This window comes from Tyto alba, unplaced genomic scaffold (genome assembly GCF_018691265.1).
Source record: "Tyto alba isolate M040663 unplaced genomic scaffold, T.alba_DEE_v4.0 Super-Scaffold_2, whole genome shotgun sequence".
In the NCBI taxonomy this organism is placed as follows: Eukaryota; Metazoa; Chordata; class Aves; order Strigiformes; family Tytonidae; genus Tyto; species Tyto alba.
This window is the reverse complement of record NW_024881282.1, coordinates 45,915,565-45,931,284: the sequence shown is the minus strand read 5'-3', so window position 1 is coordinate 45,931,284 and position 15,720 is coordinate 45,915,565. Positions and strand designations below refer to the sequence as shown.

The window sequence follows — 15,720 nt, the reverse complement described above, 5'->3', positions numbered from 1 at the left end:
AAAAGTTTTACATGCTATACTATGATAATTGGAAGATCTGGCTAATATATAACTCTTTATTTTGATAAATTGCACAGTTAGATCTCTTTGTACCATTCTTCTTTCATAAGCACATCTAGTAAATTATTTACTGAATGGACAACCTTGTGTAATAAACACAGTAGAACAGTGGTAGGATGTATAGATGCTGGTTTTAGAAAGCTGGTGTAAATTTGAAGGGTTCTGTCACTGTACTGTGTTTGCACAAATCCTGAGTCAGAAAATCCCTAAAACACCGTTGTGTCCTAGAATAAAAAATACGGGATAGGAGGGAAGATATAAGGCAGTACTACCTGTTACGTGTGTACAGCAGCCAAGACTTTGCAGGACATTTAATTTAATTTAATTTAATTTCATTTCAATTTACATTAAAATATATTTATTTTGATCTAAATAATTTAGTTTGTAAAAACAATTTTTTTTTTCTAAATTCTGTTTTTTAACTTCCATTTAAGTTCTGATTGTAATGACCATTTGAGTCAGCTCTGACCAGCATTTGAGATCTCAGGGACATATCACTTTAAACAACTCTTCCTTTATATAAAAGTTGAAAACTGTTGTGATATGAGTCAGGCTGATTCACTGCTCACTAAATTCCAAGTTACAGCCCTTGTAGAACTTGTGTGACTCCCATTGATATCAGTGCCCAAACCAAGATTTGAGGACAAAATTTCACCCAAAGCAATTATGGGAAAATATAAAAGAGTGGGAATTAAAACTGTCTGAGACAATATGTGTCTTTTGGGGTTGTACAAATACACTGAGCTTTAAAACATTTTGCTTAAATAAGAGAATTAGGTCTGTCTTAAATAACAGAAATAGATCTTTATAGTCACATTAGCATAGACTCCTTTTGTACACTGTAATTGGTAACTTCATAACTTTATTTTTTTAAATAGCTTCACTTATTTCTTTTTCTTTCTGGTTCAAATGGTTCTCGAATCTAACCTACAGAAATTATGGTTCCCACCAAGCAAAATTACCCATCAATTACTGCTAAAAGTGACTTTCGGGTAGATTATGTGAGATATGTATATGTTATAAAATTATGATTTATGGAGAATAATTATACATCATGTGAAAAAAATGTAAAATCACAGGATATGTTAACTGTCAGCCAGCAAGAGATATGGATTTTCACATGATAATCTTTCACTGATCCATTAAAATGCAGATTTCACTATGCCTTCATTTTGAATTATTACATGTGTATAATACAACTCAGTAATTGACCATTAGCTCAGTAAGTATATTGTATAAACACTATTACAAAATTTTATCATTTCATCACATATTCCACAATAGTTTAATTTTTCTTATAGGTAAATAAATAAAATCAATTATCCCTTCAAAGTGAAGGGCAAATAAAAGAATACAACATCATGTATCATTATTTTGGGAGATCCACTTGATTTTTTAATGTTTGGGAACAATTTCTTTGTCAAGAATCCATCATTAAAGCTTATTGTTTCAATGTTTTTATTACTGTAATGAATGCAGAGTAACTGTATACAGGAACAACATGGAGTTTGAAGTCTGGTACGTCTTAAAAGTTTGAGCTCTAGTGTAGTCATCAGATAACAGATCTAAGATGTGAAGAGCCACCCAGCTAATTTGCTTTCATACTCATTCTCTATTCTTGATTTAAAGAATAAATTAAGGCAGAATTAATGCTCCTAAGGAAGCACAGAAACTCTCCTGTGTCTTATAAATAAACATGAATTTTTACTTTTCAGTTTGTTGAAGCAAAAGGTTTTTAATTGCTATCATACTCTTGTTATTACTTATTTCTTGTTTAACTTCAACTTTCAGTAATTTGCAAACTATTTATAAATTAGTTGATTTAATTACAGAACAATTTGGGTAACTTTCTACATAGGTAGTCAAAACACTGCTGAATGGATGATGATGATGGAATAGGTATAGGTGGAGACACAGACAGCTCTAATTTTTTTCCTAGGTAGCCTCTGAATCTTCTTAAATTCTAATAATCATTACAACAGCAGACAGTGATAATAGCACCGATCTTGGTAAGAAACAATTTGTTCAACATAGATAAAACTCAGTAATAATACTTATGAGAAATGCCTATTTCTTATATTGCTGCTTTAATGTTTATGATATTCAACTCAACATATCTACTACAAAACATTCTACAGACAGATTTCCAAGTACCTACGTACTATTTAACCCCCTAAGGTTAAATTCTTAATTATTTTCATGATAAATTCTATTTTGAAAGAGTAAAAGTTAACATTATTGAGGATGGAGTCATATCTGCTAAAACCAAATCAAAATACAAAAAAACTTCAAAGTCAGATTAATAGAAAATAAATGTGGATAAATACCATTGTTACATTTATCATTGTTGTACCCCAAACTAGACAATCAACCTAAACATTCAAGTCCAAAAAAATACTTGCTAAAATAGGATAAAACATATCACATATTTTTTACCAACTTCTCATTGTGGGCCTCAAATGACTAGATTCTTTTTCTAAATTGCTATCTTAGACATTATTTTGCTATTTAACACACTTGTTAAACTTTGACCTGGACCAGAGCAATACATTTCAATGTGACTCTAATCTAAAGTGAGTGTAAAATCGCAGAGTTGCTAGTCCCTCCATAGTTAAGTCTAAAGATAGCTTCCTGTTCCAAGTCTAAATTTGGCTCCCTGCTTACTTTGCCAAACTCAGCCAGCTGAACTGAATAGTTGTTTTTTTGATTGAGAAAAATGAAACAATGGCTGTCAATTTAAGAATATTAAAATGTAGAGTATTATTTTTCTAGTTGAACCTTTCTGACTTTTGTGGCTTAAACCCATGAAAATATCCTATAACTTAAAGAAACATTCCTTTAGCTTGTACTCTTCCCACAAGCATGTTGATCCTCAGAATTCTCACTTTTGTAGACAGTTTTTATGACTGACAAGGGACAATTTTATAACATTGAAACTTTAAAGAACTTCCACTGATTTAGATTCTGTCTTCTGGATTTCAAATGTACATAGAAACAAATGGCACAATTCCTAAAGCCCCAGGCTGTCATAATAATTCTGAACATATCCTTACACAACTTTATCTTTTTGTCTCAACTCTAAAATATTTTAAACTTTCCTAAAGCCCAGCTTTTTTAATTACAAATTTGGTAAACATTCCTATTATATTACCCATATAATTTCATTGCAAAATCTTAGCAGAATTTGTGTCCATTATCTATAAACATCACTGAATCAATGTTTTTTATGAAGTTAGGATTCAACAATTCAGATTCAAAATTACAACTGGTCTTCATTTCTATAAATGACCAAATCTACATCTCATGCCTTTGCACCTGGAAATAATAGTCTGAATTCAGGTATTAAGGGAATATTAATTTCAAATATTAAAGTACACCATAAAACAGGATATCAACACATAAGACAGAACTGATCTGAGGTGCCTGATGTTGTAGAACCATACCCATCAGCCATGTTAGTGAAAAGGACAAGGTAGTAAGAGAATAATTTCATAATGAATAAAGATTACACATGACTATAAATCAGTAAGCAATAGCATCAATTCCATCTATTTAGTAAGGGAAACAGTCTGATTACTATCTGTAGTAGGACAGTAAGATGTACAAATAAAAGAAATAAAAGATTCATACTGAAGTTGCAAAAAACACCAAACTGTGAAGGATAACCAAAAAGGAAGGGAAAAATCTGCACACAAACAATGGCAATATTTGCTAGGCTTATTGGACAAAATAAAAATAAAGTGGAACGCACAAACTATACATGAAGATGCAACAGATGCAGTCTTTGCACAGTGCAAAGACTGTGACAATACAATAAGAACCTGGAAAAGCATTTCTTCTACATGTTTACTTTGCATATTTTACAAAATAATAAATTTAAAATTATGTGAGAGGTGTGAGATCAGAATCCATTTCTAAACATACAAAATCCTAAATGACTGGGTACCTCTGCTGCTGAAACAATCACTTCCCTACTTCCAATTGTTTGAGTGGCCATTCATTACCTCATTCTAGTTTCAGGCTTCCAGTAATTAACTTTACGATGAATACTCAGTATACTTACCTATAACAGCAATGAAAAGGAACTACCAACACATTACACTTTTTTTATTAACAGTTGCCTATTATAGATACATTTTTTAATTACACACTTGTTGGTCTGTGCAGTCTGATGTCATTCAAAAATCTGTTTCACAGAACTTTGGTCTTGTCTTCTTAATACTGTACACATCTCCTGAGCATCAGTGGAAAAGCTTTTATTAGATTTCCTAGGAGCAGTAGACACTGCCAGACTTTCCCTCAAAGTACCAGCATTCTTCAACACCTTATGGTTTTGTTCAGAGCTATATGATGTTTTGGCTGCTTTTTGTCCTGTATTTTGGTGTTTTGGGCTTTTTTGTGAGCATGTACAGAAAGAAAGATGACTGTTACTTTGAAACCAGATGTGTAAGAACAAGCCTGAATTAATTCCTTATTTTCCTTATCAAATTACTTTAAATCCAGTAAGAAAGCAGAACATAACCTATAAAATACCAAGAAACTTATCAGATGTGGTTTAGATATAAGATATAAATACATAAGAAAATATTTCCCTGTTCAAATATTAATATTAATCCCTCCAGGTTGGTGGAAAGGAACTAAATGCATTTGTTTTTCTGTTATGAATCATGGTGATATTTGGTCCATCCACTGACAAGTCCAGGAAGGGAGAATGATAACTTTAAATGGGAAGAATGATTTTGTAGTTGAATGCTCACGGGGGCTCAGGATTTGGAAATCTGACATGATCGCTGGTGGTGTCACCTGATAAGATTTGACCAGTTAGGGACCAAACAAAATAATGCCCTCGGCACTCTGCTTTCCCTGTAAGGGTTCTTACATCCTCAGAGAGAGGCTGTTTTTACTATCAATGGATAGCATATACTGTAAATTACAACGATGGTGTTCTGGGTACTTTTCCTACCCATAAAAATTTCCTTTGCTTGAAATCTTGTCTCCTGAGACCTTGTTCCCAGTGCTATTGTTCTGTAAAAAGTGAGCGCTCCATATCTGAACTCAGTGCAGAGCATGGTCTACTTAGAGTGAAAATACTGTTTCAGCCTTTGGCAGCCCATTATCACCCAGTGACTTAAGACAGAATTACAATAACTGAGCTGAAAATCTTGAATTTATCTGGCTGGCACAGTGCAGCATAACTGAAAAACCAAAATGCTGAGCGTTTAGATTAAAGTGGTTATCTGATTTCTTCTATAAATGTTGGAGAGAAACATTGCCACTGGGTCTTCTATGTCTGAAATAGCTGGGATGAACGACATGCATATATTTTCCTCTGACTGAAGGAAAAACAGATGATTATCTTAAACTAGAGGCCCCCATTACAATGACTAGATTTAAGCAAAATAAATACCATCCAAGGACTGAAGAAATTCCAGAAAGAAATTTATGAAGTAAAAAGCATGCCTGTAATATAGTATTATACACTAACCTGGTCCTGCCCACTTCTCAGACACAGTGGGAAAAACTATTCCAGTTACCTTATGGATGCATACTTCCCTTCTCACAGTGTGTATACAGTACAGAGAACTGTACACAGTACGGTACATAGAAAAAAAAAATAGTTCTATGTTTTCAAAAGTATATGGCCTCTGAATAGGTCAAATAAAATCTTATTCTAATTTTTAAAATAGTTCCATAATAAATTTCTCTATTGAGTCTTTCTTTAATGTTTTTTGCTATTTAAACTGTATTTAAAACCATCCACCATTAAAGGATTTAAATGCAATTACTGTAATCACCTTGATTTAATTTTGTTTTCCATTGAATAAATGATTACAGTATGTAGAGATATAAAGATATTTAATTTAATTAATAAACATGTAAGGCAAAATGTTTACAGAGGTTTCTTTTTATAGGATTGTTTCTAAAGTTTAAAACAGTGGAATTTTTTTTTTACTTAACGATTTCATTTTTTCTACTCTGAATTTATCTAATTTATCATTAATTTAAATAGTTTTAGAACAAGTTAAATATACTGTTTTGTTGTTAACAGAGGCTCTTAACACAGGTATATGATGTTAGACAGTCCCCTAAAACCACTAAGAACCTGTATCACTTAAAAAATGTAAGGCATTAAAGGAAGACAATTATTTTAAGCTTTTGAAAAGCTGCTTTTTATAAACTTGGCCTACCTTAAACCACTGAACCTGTTTCTTCCATCTTCCAACATTGAAACAAATCTGTCCTAGGCAATTAAACTCACTGATAACAAGTTTTACTTTGCTACAGCTGATAGATCAAGAAGGCTTTTTGTCTAATCTTCTCTTACCAGGAAGGTGTTTCTTTTTACATGGACAGTATGCTAAACAAAACTTCTTGTGACTATATTGTGTTAGTCTTCCAGATCTTATTTATGTAAGTCTTTCAGTGAACAGTGAAATTGCCTACTTGGATGTCCTCCTACATTATTCTGTCATAACACTCTACATTTAAACAGTGTTAAATATCAGATTTCAGTGTACTGAGAACATAATTCAGATTCCTGGTTCACCTTCTGATTTTGCTTTAATTTTGATGGGGATAGCTTGTGCTAAGCTTTAATCAATTTCTATCATTTTATATGGTAAATATTAAGTGTAGCATGGGGAATAAAGGATGCTTAGAGACTGAGGTGATTTCCTTCTGCCTCAATGTAAATTTAAATTCTCATTCATAAACATAGCCTTTTCCAGTTATATTTCTAATTTGCGTTAACTTCAACACAGCCTTTCAGAAGCCACTGGTTAGAGAGTTCAGAGATATTTAAATAGTGTGATCAAAACTGCTTCAATTGTACAAGAAATTTGCCATTATTAATATTTTATTTTAGTTATAGCACCAGAAAGGCACATACATTTTCTTGACATTTTATATGTAAATTTTGAAAGGAATTATAATGGTAATCAGCATTTTGTATTATCAGGATACTGTATGAACAATACACTATATTTCTTTCACACTTTCATGGAGGAAAAACACAGCATGGGATGCACACTTGCAAAACATTTTCAAGAAAAACAAATTGATCCTTTTTTGAATCTGAGTAACAAACAGGTATTATAAAAGGAGGATTTTTTTCATGAGGGAAAGGACATTTTAACCAAACTAAGACAATAGTGTGAGAATTTATGTACTCCTTGAGGAAAGGTTTAGGAAGGATGCATGTCATTCACTGCAGGTAACCTGGACGCCTGCTGTAAATTGTAAGAACAGGACTTACATAAAAACATCATATATGTCAAAATACTAATTTTCATTGTATTTTTCCATGAGTAAAAGGAATCTTTTAATAATCCTGTTCAAAAGATATTTTCAATGTTTAATTAGAATCCCACTGGATAGTTTCAGCTTTTACTGCAATTTTGATGACACTGTCAGTTGAGGTGTAACAGATTTAGTTGTAGTACTTTAAGACATTTGTGCCTCCATCCTCTCAGACTGAGTTTATCAGCAGAATATCAGGAGCATGAACAAGTACCCAGGAGTTGCTGGTCACAAGTTTCCACTTCAACACAGTTTCATATAGGATGCAAAACTAGGAACTGCATTAACCGAGTCACAGAAATGTGTTCTCTGTTATAGGGGCAGGGGATGTTATACAAGTATAGAGAAAAATCTACTGGGGATTTGAAATTTCTTAGCAGATTCCTCCAGTTTACAAAGTTAATGCAATTTACAAACCAAAACCAAAACGTTACAGTGCTCTCTGAAAGTCTTTCCATTCCCCACTGTCCAGATCTTACTCATTCTTGTCCCACTGCTTTGTAACCACTTGCAGCCTCATGATTGCCAAATTATAGCAATTCCATCATAGCATAGTATACACTTATCTGCATATGTTTTCACACATATTCACATTACTGAATAAAAAACTGATAAGTTTGCATAACAGACCAGTTGGGAAATCATGGACAAAACCTCTGTATAAGGGTTATAATGGATGGTTTAGAAGTAGTCAAACTAGTATGAAAAGATTTAAATGGAAATCTGTTTTTACAGTATAGTGGCAAGTGTTTTGAAGAAGAAATTAAATTTTGCCTGAAAGTAGATACATTATTAAGGTTTTTAATTTGTTCTGGCAAGAGATTAGACATTTCTAGGCTTTAAACATATTCCAGTTGAACTGTTCTATTTTTAAACGTGACTAAAATATACATCCTGAAGAACTGGGAGGAACCCCTACATTCATACATATGAGTATTACACATGTCCCTGCATATTTGTTTATGTTGTGTTATGTGCTTTGGAATAAAATAAGAAACCAGGCAGGAAAGGCAAAATCATGATATGGTACCTTTTGTCACAATAATCATATTTTGCAGGAAAGAAACCACTTCTAAGTTACACCATGCTGTCACTGTTTGCAGGATCCTAGAGGAAGCCTTGCATGTGCCAAGCTACAGGGTCCACCAGTAAATAGCACAAAAGTGGATGTAACCCCAGGCCCTGCAGGACAGCGGCTGGATCACAAGCTCTGGCAGTGAGAAGCAGAGGTACTAACAGAGTGGTAGCTGCCCTGAAGAGTCACGTCTGGAACACTACAAAGGATCTCAGGATTAGCAGCTTGACTGCACTGCAACAAGACCTGTTTGAATTTCAATATGTAAAGCAATGCACTAGCTTAGGTGGTTTTGGCAGACATCGTCCTGACACCTGCCATTTAAATTCTTACAAGTCGTCTTTTTCCCAATAAAAAATGTATACACTAATCAACAACAGCAAACCAACTGTATTTAGTCATCCACTAATGATGATTTGCTTAGCTTGTCAACAATGTTTTATTTATTTCCAGCAATCAATGGGATTGAGTCACAAATTCTGTTTGGCTTAATTTTCTACAGTGATCAAAGGAAGAGCCCAAGTAGGGAGCTTGACTCATCTTTGAATAACAGTGATGAAACATGTACTAGTGAGATGGCCCAGTAATAAGACCACCAAAGTGTTACTGAAAACCCAGGAGAGGTGGTGTGTGTGCCTCCAATAGCTTCGCAGCTTTCTTTACTAGACAACAGCAAATTAGAGTCTAAGATTTGCAAAATGGTCTAATAATGTAAATTCCTTCTCATCTACTAAAGTGTCTCACTTTTATAGATGGGATAAAGAAGGGATTAAGGTAAGAAACAGATTTTTCTTTTTTTTTCCAAATGGACAAGCAAATGTAGAATTTTGGAGCTATCTGCGTATAAAATGAAATTAACACACATAGAAAAGTGAGGTGTTGGCTTGCAGTAGCAGGGATCTTTCTTCCCAGAATGGTAGGTAAAACCTCAATACATTTCAGTATCATGATCAAATGAACTGCATAGGATTGTTGACTGGCTATATAATATATATATATTGAGAAAGTGAATACAAGATGTTCTTCAGGCTATCATAAATGCATATTCTGATTTCAAAAACCAAACTTCCCAAAAATCCATTCAGAGTCTTTTAAATAACAGCTAAAAATGAATCTCCCTGAAGATACTGAAATGGTTTAGTTTTTCCATTCAGCAATGCAGGTTATGAGCTTTGCAACCAGTTATATTTAAAAGTGCAAATATGGACTTAGAGCTTTATTTTCACAACAGGTAGGAGTTAAAATAACTGTGGACTGTACAGCATTGTAATCAATATTATCCACACTTTGAGAGAACAACAGAAAAGAAAAAAAGCCTTTTCAGATTGCAAAAACAACTTTGGAAGGCAGTGCATGAAACCTTCAGCGCTAACAATGCACTCTGGGCTCACGCTGCAGAAGAAAAAAATATAAAAGTTTTTTTAATTTAGCACTTTGTCTTCTCTCCCATTCAACTACTTAAAAATAATCAGACAGATTTGCAAGTAGGGCTTTTGTAGCACTCTGAAAATTTATTTGTAAACTAAGTGTTCGTGTCTGATTGACAAGCTCAGCTAGGTTAATTTTATATTTGCTTGGATTCCAGTGCATTTTATTGCTGTTTAAGTGTTGAGCTTTCCAGAAACTTTACACAATTGAGCCCTTTAAAATGTGTCCTGACGTGTCAAGAAAAATACTACTTTATTCAAAGAAAAAACCTGTAGGAGTTATGAGTAATACATATTTACATAACATTTTTACATAAATTCCTCTTTTCCTTTTTGATATTTTTAACCTTTTATTAATATTGCTATTTAGTTTTCATTGCTATGGAGAAATGTTTATTAAGGTGAAATCATCCTTGTGAGGGAGTCTTTACAGCCCTTGGAGATTATACAATAGTAGGCTTAATGAAAACAAATCTTGTACGTTTGTGCCATATGGAGTTTAAATAAGCAGAAATTGAAATAGAATCTCTATGCTCTTACTCCTTAATGGACAAGAAGCATTGTTTTATCATTACAAGAAATTCAGCATGATAGCAAGCTCTGCAGGAGAATGTACATTCAGATTTACATAAATGCTTTTGAAACTGATCAGAGGAGCATTGCAGAAGACAGTTGACTTAAAAAGCCAGAAGGTCTTTACCTTGTGGCAAAAGGGGCAGGTAGTACACTGTGCTCCAGCCCTCAGTCATAGTTCTTTTATGGTTTAAGGAAGTCTTTACCTTCTATGCTTCAAGTTCTCTCACAGAAAGCTAAAGTGTCTTGCTTCTGCAGCTTTTGGTATGTCTTGATTATTTTATTCTTATAATGTTGACATAGGCACTGCTCTCTGTGACCCTCCTTGTATGGTGGGTAGCACTTTCAGACTCTGCTTTCATGTCACTGAAGTACAAATAATGACCGACAACATGCAAAGATGACTGGAGATGCTCTGAACCTGTGGCAGATTCATAATTTTAACTGAAAAACATGAAAATACTAACCACGTGTGATCTTTCACTGTAGGTGGTCTGTGCTCTTGATAACTATTGACAGGTCCTGTCTACCAGTGTTTTATTGACATACATCCAAAGTTCGCTTCTGTCCATGACAAGGGTACTGTGGTCCAGCAGTAGCCCACAGCTGTGGCACTCAGCTGGCTGCAGAATGGGAACACTTGCAGGACATCCTGTCATTCATTTACACCATCACTGAGCCCTAAGTCCTTCTGAATACTAAATGCCTGGATCAGCAGTCATTTTTATACTTTAAATGCAGTAATACACTAATATTTTAGGCTGGTAATAAGACAATAGGTTTTATTAGTCTCCTTCGCTTCACTGTCTATAAATTGGAGAGACATGGATTTGAGAGATGGACCACTTGGTGGAAAAGGAATTGGCTGGATGGTCGCCCTCAAAGAGTTGCTGTCAATGACCTGATGTCCAACTGCAGAGCAGTGACAAGTGGCGTTCCTCAGGGGTTGGTGCTGGGACTGGCGCTGTTTAACATGTTTGTTGGTGACAGGGAGAGTGGGACTGAGTGCACCCGCAGCAAGTTTGTTGACAACACCGAGCTGTGTGGTGCGGTCGACATGCTGGAGGGCAGGGATGGCATCCAGAGGGACATGGACAGGCTGGAGAGGTGGGGCTGCGCAAACCTCAGGAAGTTCAACAAGGTCCTGCACACGGGTTGGGGCAATCCCAAGCACAAATACAGGCTGGGCAATGAGTGGATTGAGAGCAGACCTGGGGAGAAGGATTTGGGGGTATTAGTGGATAAAAAACTGTCTATGAGCCGGCAATGTGTGCTCGCAGCCCAGAAAGCCAACTGTACCCTGGGCTGCATCAAGAGAAGTGTGGCCAGCAGGTCGAGGGAAGTGATTCTCCTCCTCTACTTTGCTCTCCTGAGACCCAACCCTGCCATAACCAGTTCTGAGGCCCCCAACATAAGAAGGACATGGATCTGCTTGAGTGGGTCCAGAGGAGGCCACAAAGATGCTCAGAGGGCTGGATCACCTCCCCTGTGAGGCCAGGCTGAGAGGGTTGGGGTTGTTCAGCCTGGAGAAGGCTCCAGGGAGATGTTAGAGCGGCCTTCCAGTACTTAAAGAAGGCCTACAGGGAAGGTGGGGAGGGACTCTTTATCAGGAAGTGCAGAGATAGGATGAGGGGTAATGGTTTTAAACTGAAAGAGGGTAGATTTAGATTAGATCTAAGGAAGAAATTCTTCCCTGTGAGGGTGGTGAGGCACTGTCAGAGGGTGCCCAGAGCAGCTGTGGCTGCCCCCTCCCTGGGAGTGTCCAAGGCCCGGCTGGACGGGGCTGTGAGTGACCTGGGCTGGGGGAAGGGGTCCCTGCCCAGGGCAGGGGGTTGGAACTAGGTGGTCTTTAAGGTGCCTTCCAACCCAAACCATTCTAGGATTCTATGATTATGAATTCTGAACCAAATTAAGTGCTACTGTGTAAACAACTGTCTCCTACTATTGCACCTACTATAGACCATGCACCACTTATCTCTATGGTGTACTGGCAACGCTTTGTAAACAGAATAGGAGTCATTTAAAGCAATCGTGCAGTTGCTGTTATGAAAAAGAGTATCTGTCAGGATTTTTCACAGAAGATTACCAGGTACATTTCAGTACATTTGTTTCAGAAACCCTTATCTAAGTAAACAAAAATGTAGTACTTTTAATTTGTCGCAAAAATTGTAGGAAATATGATTCAGTGAAAGAACTGTCTTTTACAGAGACTAGCACAATGGAAGAATAATAACAAATATCAATTACGTGGTTGCATTATAGTGTTTATTTGACACCTGCTGACTAATTTCTCTTGCAGCTTTTTGTTCTAACCAAGGTCTGCAAAACAATAGCAAAATTATTCTTTCATTATTATTCTCACAAAGATACTAGTAATGTACACAAACCATGATACAAAACCCCTAGAGGTCATTGGTACCACAGGGTCTGAATTCCAGCTGGTCAAAGTTGAGGACAGATTTGGCAGAAACATTATGATCTTCATTGTTTTCAACAATATACAAGTTATCGAAATATATGTACATAGTGTGTATGTGTATATATATATATATGATATATATGATAATACATACACATATTTTATTTATATCATTATATACACTTTGTGTATATAATTATATATTGATATATATGTTTAAGCATACAAACATATTTTTAGTACCCAGGACATTGACCATAAATAAAATAATGTGCCTATAGGGCTTTATGTAGTTGTTCTTACTACATAAGCATTTAATTGAAAACTTCCCATGATTAAATTATATAATTCTGTTTGAAAAATCCTGCACAGGTTAAAATGAAGTATTTAGCTATTTGTACTGCAAATCCATTTTCCTCTTCTGATTACATTAATATATTTCCCTCCAAGTAAAAGCAGTCTTCCCCAGATGAAATTTTGTATGCTTTGTCTGCATATTGTCACCTAGAGACTATGAGATTGTTTACATTTATTTTGACTGGACACATCTGTTATGAAAACACCACTATTCTGTACGTGTAGTCAGCTTTATTAGATTTTCTATACAGTGTATCTGTATTAAAATCACCATATGTGTTACCGGTTGTACAAAACATGAAAATACAACAGATGGATAGAATATGAATAAAAATCCAGAAAGGAAATGAACCTACACATGAACTACAATTAAACAATATCAAAGCCCTGATTTGCATGCACAAAATGAAGAAATCCCAACATAGATTTAACTCCCAGTCAGTTGAAATTGAAGTACAGTAGAGTGAATTAAAGTGTATATTTCAAATATTAAACCAAGTATACTCATTTAGTTTTAGACAAGAACTTAATACTTTTCAATGACATTCTCACTAGGAGTCATTTTTTCCCCCAGATTTCTCCAGTAAAAATCAAGGATATAGTCCTCACTGATATAATGTTTATATAATTTTAATGAAAAAGAACATTCTTCATAATTGGAACTTCTAAAATAATATTATTCTAGGATTACTGCAGAAAAGAATCTAACAGGATAGCTGTTTTCTAATACAAAGGAATTATATATATGTTTTCTTTTTTTTTTTCTTCTTTTTTGTAACCATGGACTCTACACGATTAAAGGTGTCCAAACTACACTCTCCAGGTGCAATGTCAAGCAAGCTGGATCATTTATTATGGACTGAACCAAGTAAAACAAGCCCTCTACATCTCCTCTTGAAATAATTCTACCTATGTATTGATAGTTCCTATTAATATTAATGTTGATTTAATATTTCCTAATGCTGACATTTTCCAATCAAGATCCCAAAGAAGGACAAGTATCTAATTTTGCCCCATCAAGACCAAAATATTTTTTACATTTTTAGATCCCAAGTAAAATTATTTCTATATTTATTTCTATTAGGGATATATGATGGGAACTTGATTGCACTAAATTAAAAACACCTGATTTTACAAATCTCCTGATATGATTACTGAGCCTACTGAACATACTGAGGTAGTACAGAGATACATCTATCCTTTGCATATCCCCAGCACAGTCTCTTCTCCTATTTTTCTCACAAATATTTTATTACTAAGCTGTTTTATCACCATTGGCAGATCAGTAGCAAAATGGCAATAATTTTCTTTGTAGTTTATCAGTAACAAGTGTGGAATTGATTTGTCATACCTGTGGGCCTTGCTCTGCCTATTGACAATGGAGGGCCAATACAGACCTCTGAGTGGCAAATTACTCTTGATTCATGTTATTGCTGACACTGCTCACAGAAAATAGTTTTTACTGTCTTGCTAGTTAAGTACGTTATGAATTTGCAGAATACTCTTAGCGCTGCACATGCACTGTTTGGTTGAGGTTATCTAATATGAAACACAAATGATAGATCTTCTGGTTCATATGTGAATGGGAATATTGATTAATATGAAATTTATTTAACAGATATCATTTTTATCTATTGACTTATGTCATTACTTTAAATATTTGATTCAAATGCAGCATGTAAAGCCTATTGATACATTAAAAATTGATTATGAAAAGTAATAGGCATAAAACATAATACTGTGACTTTGTTATACTATTTAAAATCTGTCTTGAAAATGAGTGGATGTGAATGTTCTTAACAAATCATGCAATATTTAACAGATTTACACAAAATAGCATAATTATTCCAAATAAGCACATTAAACAAATATTAAAACAATATATTGTTCCAGCAGAATAAAACCAAAGGATAATGGGTATGTTTTGCATTTTCATCAAGATGGATGCACAAGAAGATTGTTAACGATAAAGAATCAAGAAAACTGATTCTTGCAGTAAAATTATCTTGATCCGCATGAACATCTCATTTGACAAATGTCAAATGACAAATGTCAAATGACCCTGAAGGTGATACAGACAGAAAGATAATCAACTATGTTCTTACACCTGAATTTATACCATCAGCACAAGATAAAATGTCATACATTTCAAAGTTTATGAATCGCAAAGTAACAGATCAAAGAGAAGTGATATATTCTTTCCGATGTTTCATGAGAGGCACTCTGTGCATACTGTGAGCAAATTAAACATTAGACATTAACATTTTCACTGATATCCTTCCTACAAGTAATAGTGAGCTCTACAATGCAAACCAGCTAAGCATACCTTTAAACATATGCTATGTTCTTTAGTTTAGCAAGTTGATGTGTTTAAAGTAAGGTATTTGCTAACATAACCTTATGAAACCAGAGCCAGTGAGAGTTGTATTCCGTTGATTTGTTAAACTTCCTAAACAGCCTGCCAAATATATGACAAATCCAATCTGAAATTATGCCAGTGTCTAATCTCA

The 15,720-nt window shown here is 34.7% G+C and overlaps 1 protein-coding gene across 20 annotated transcripts in view; it reads right to left on the bottom strand.

Annotated features, from left to right (window-relative positions):
- The window catches only part of PPFIA2 (PTPRF interacting protein alpha 2), a 349,964-nt gene that overhangs the window by 83,407 nt on the left and 250,837 nt on the right, over positions 1–15,720 (bottom strand). The window lies entirely within an intron of this gene.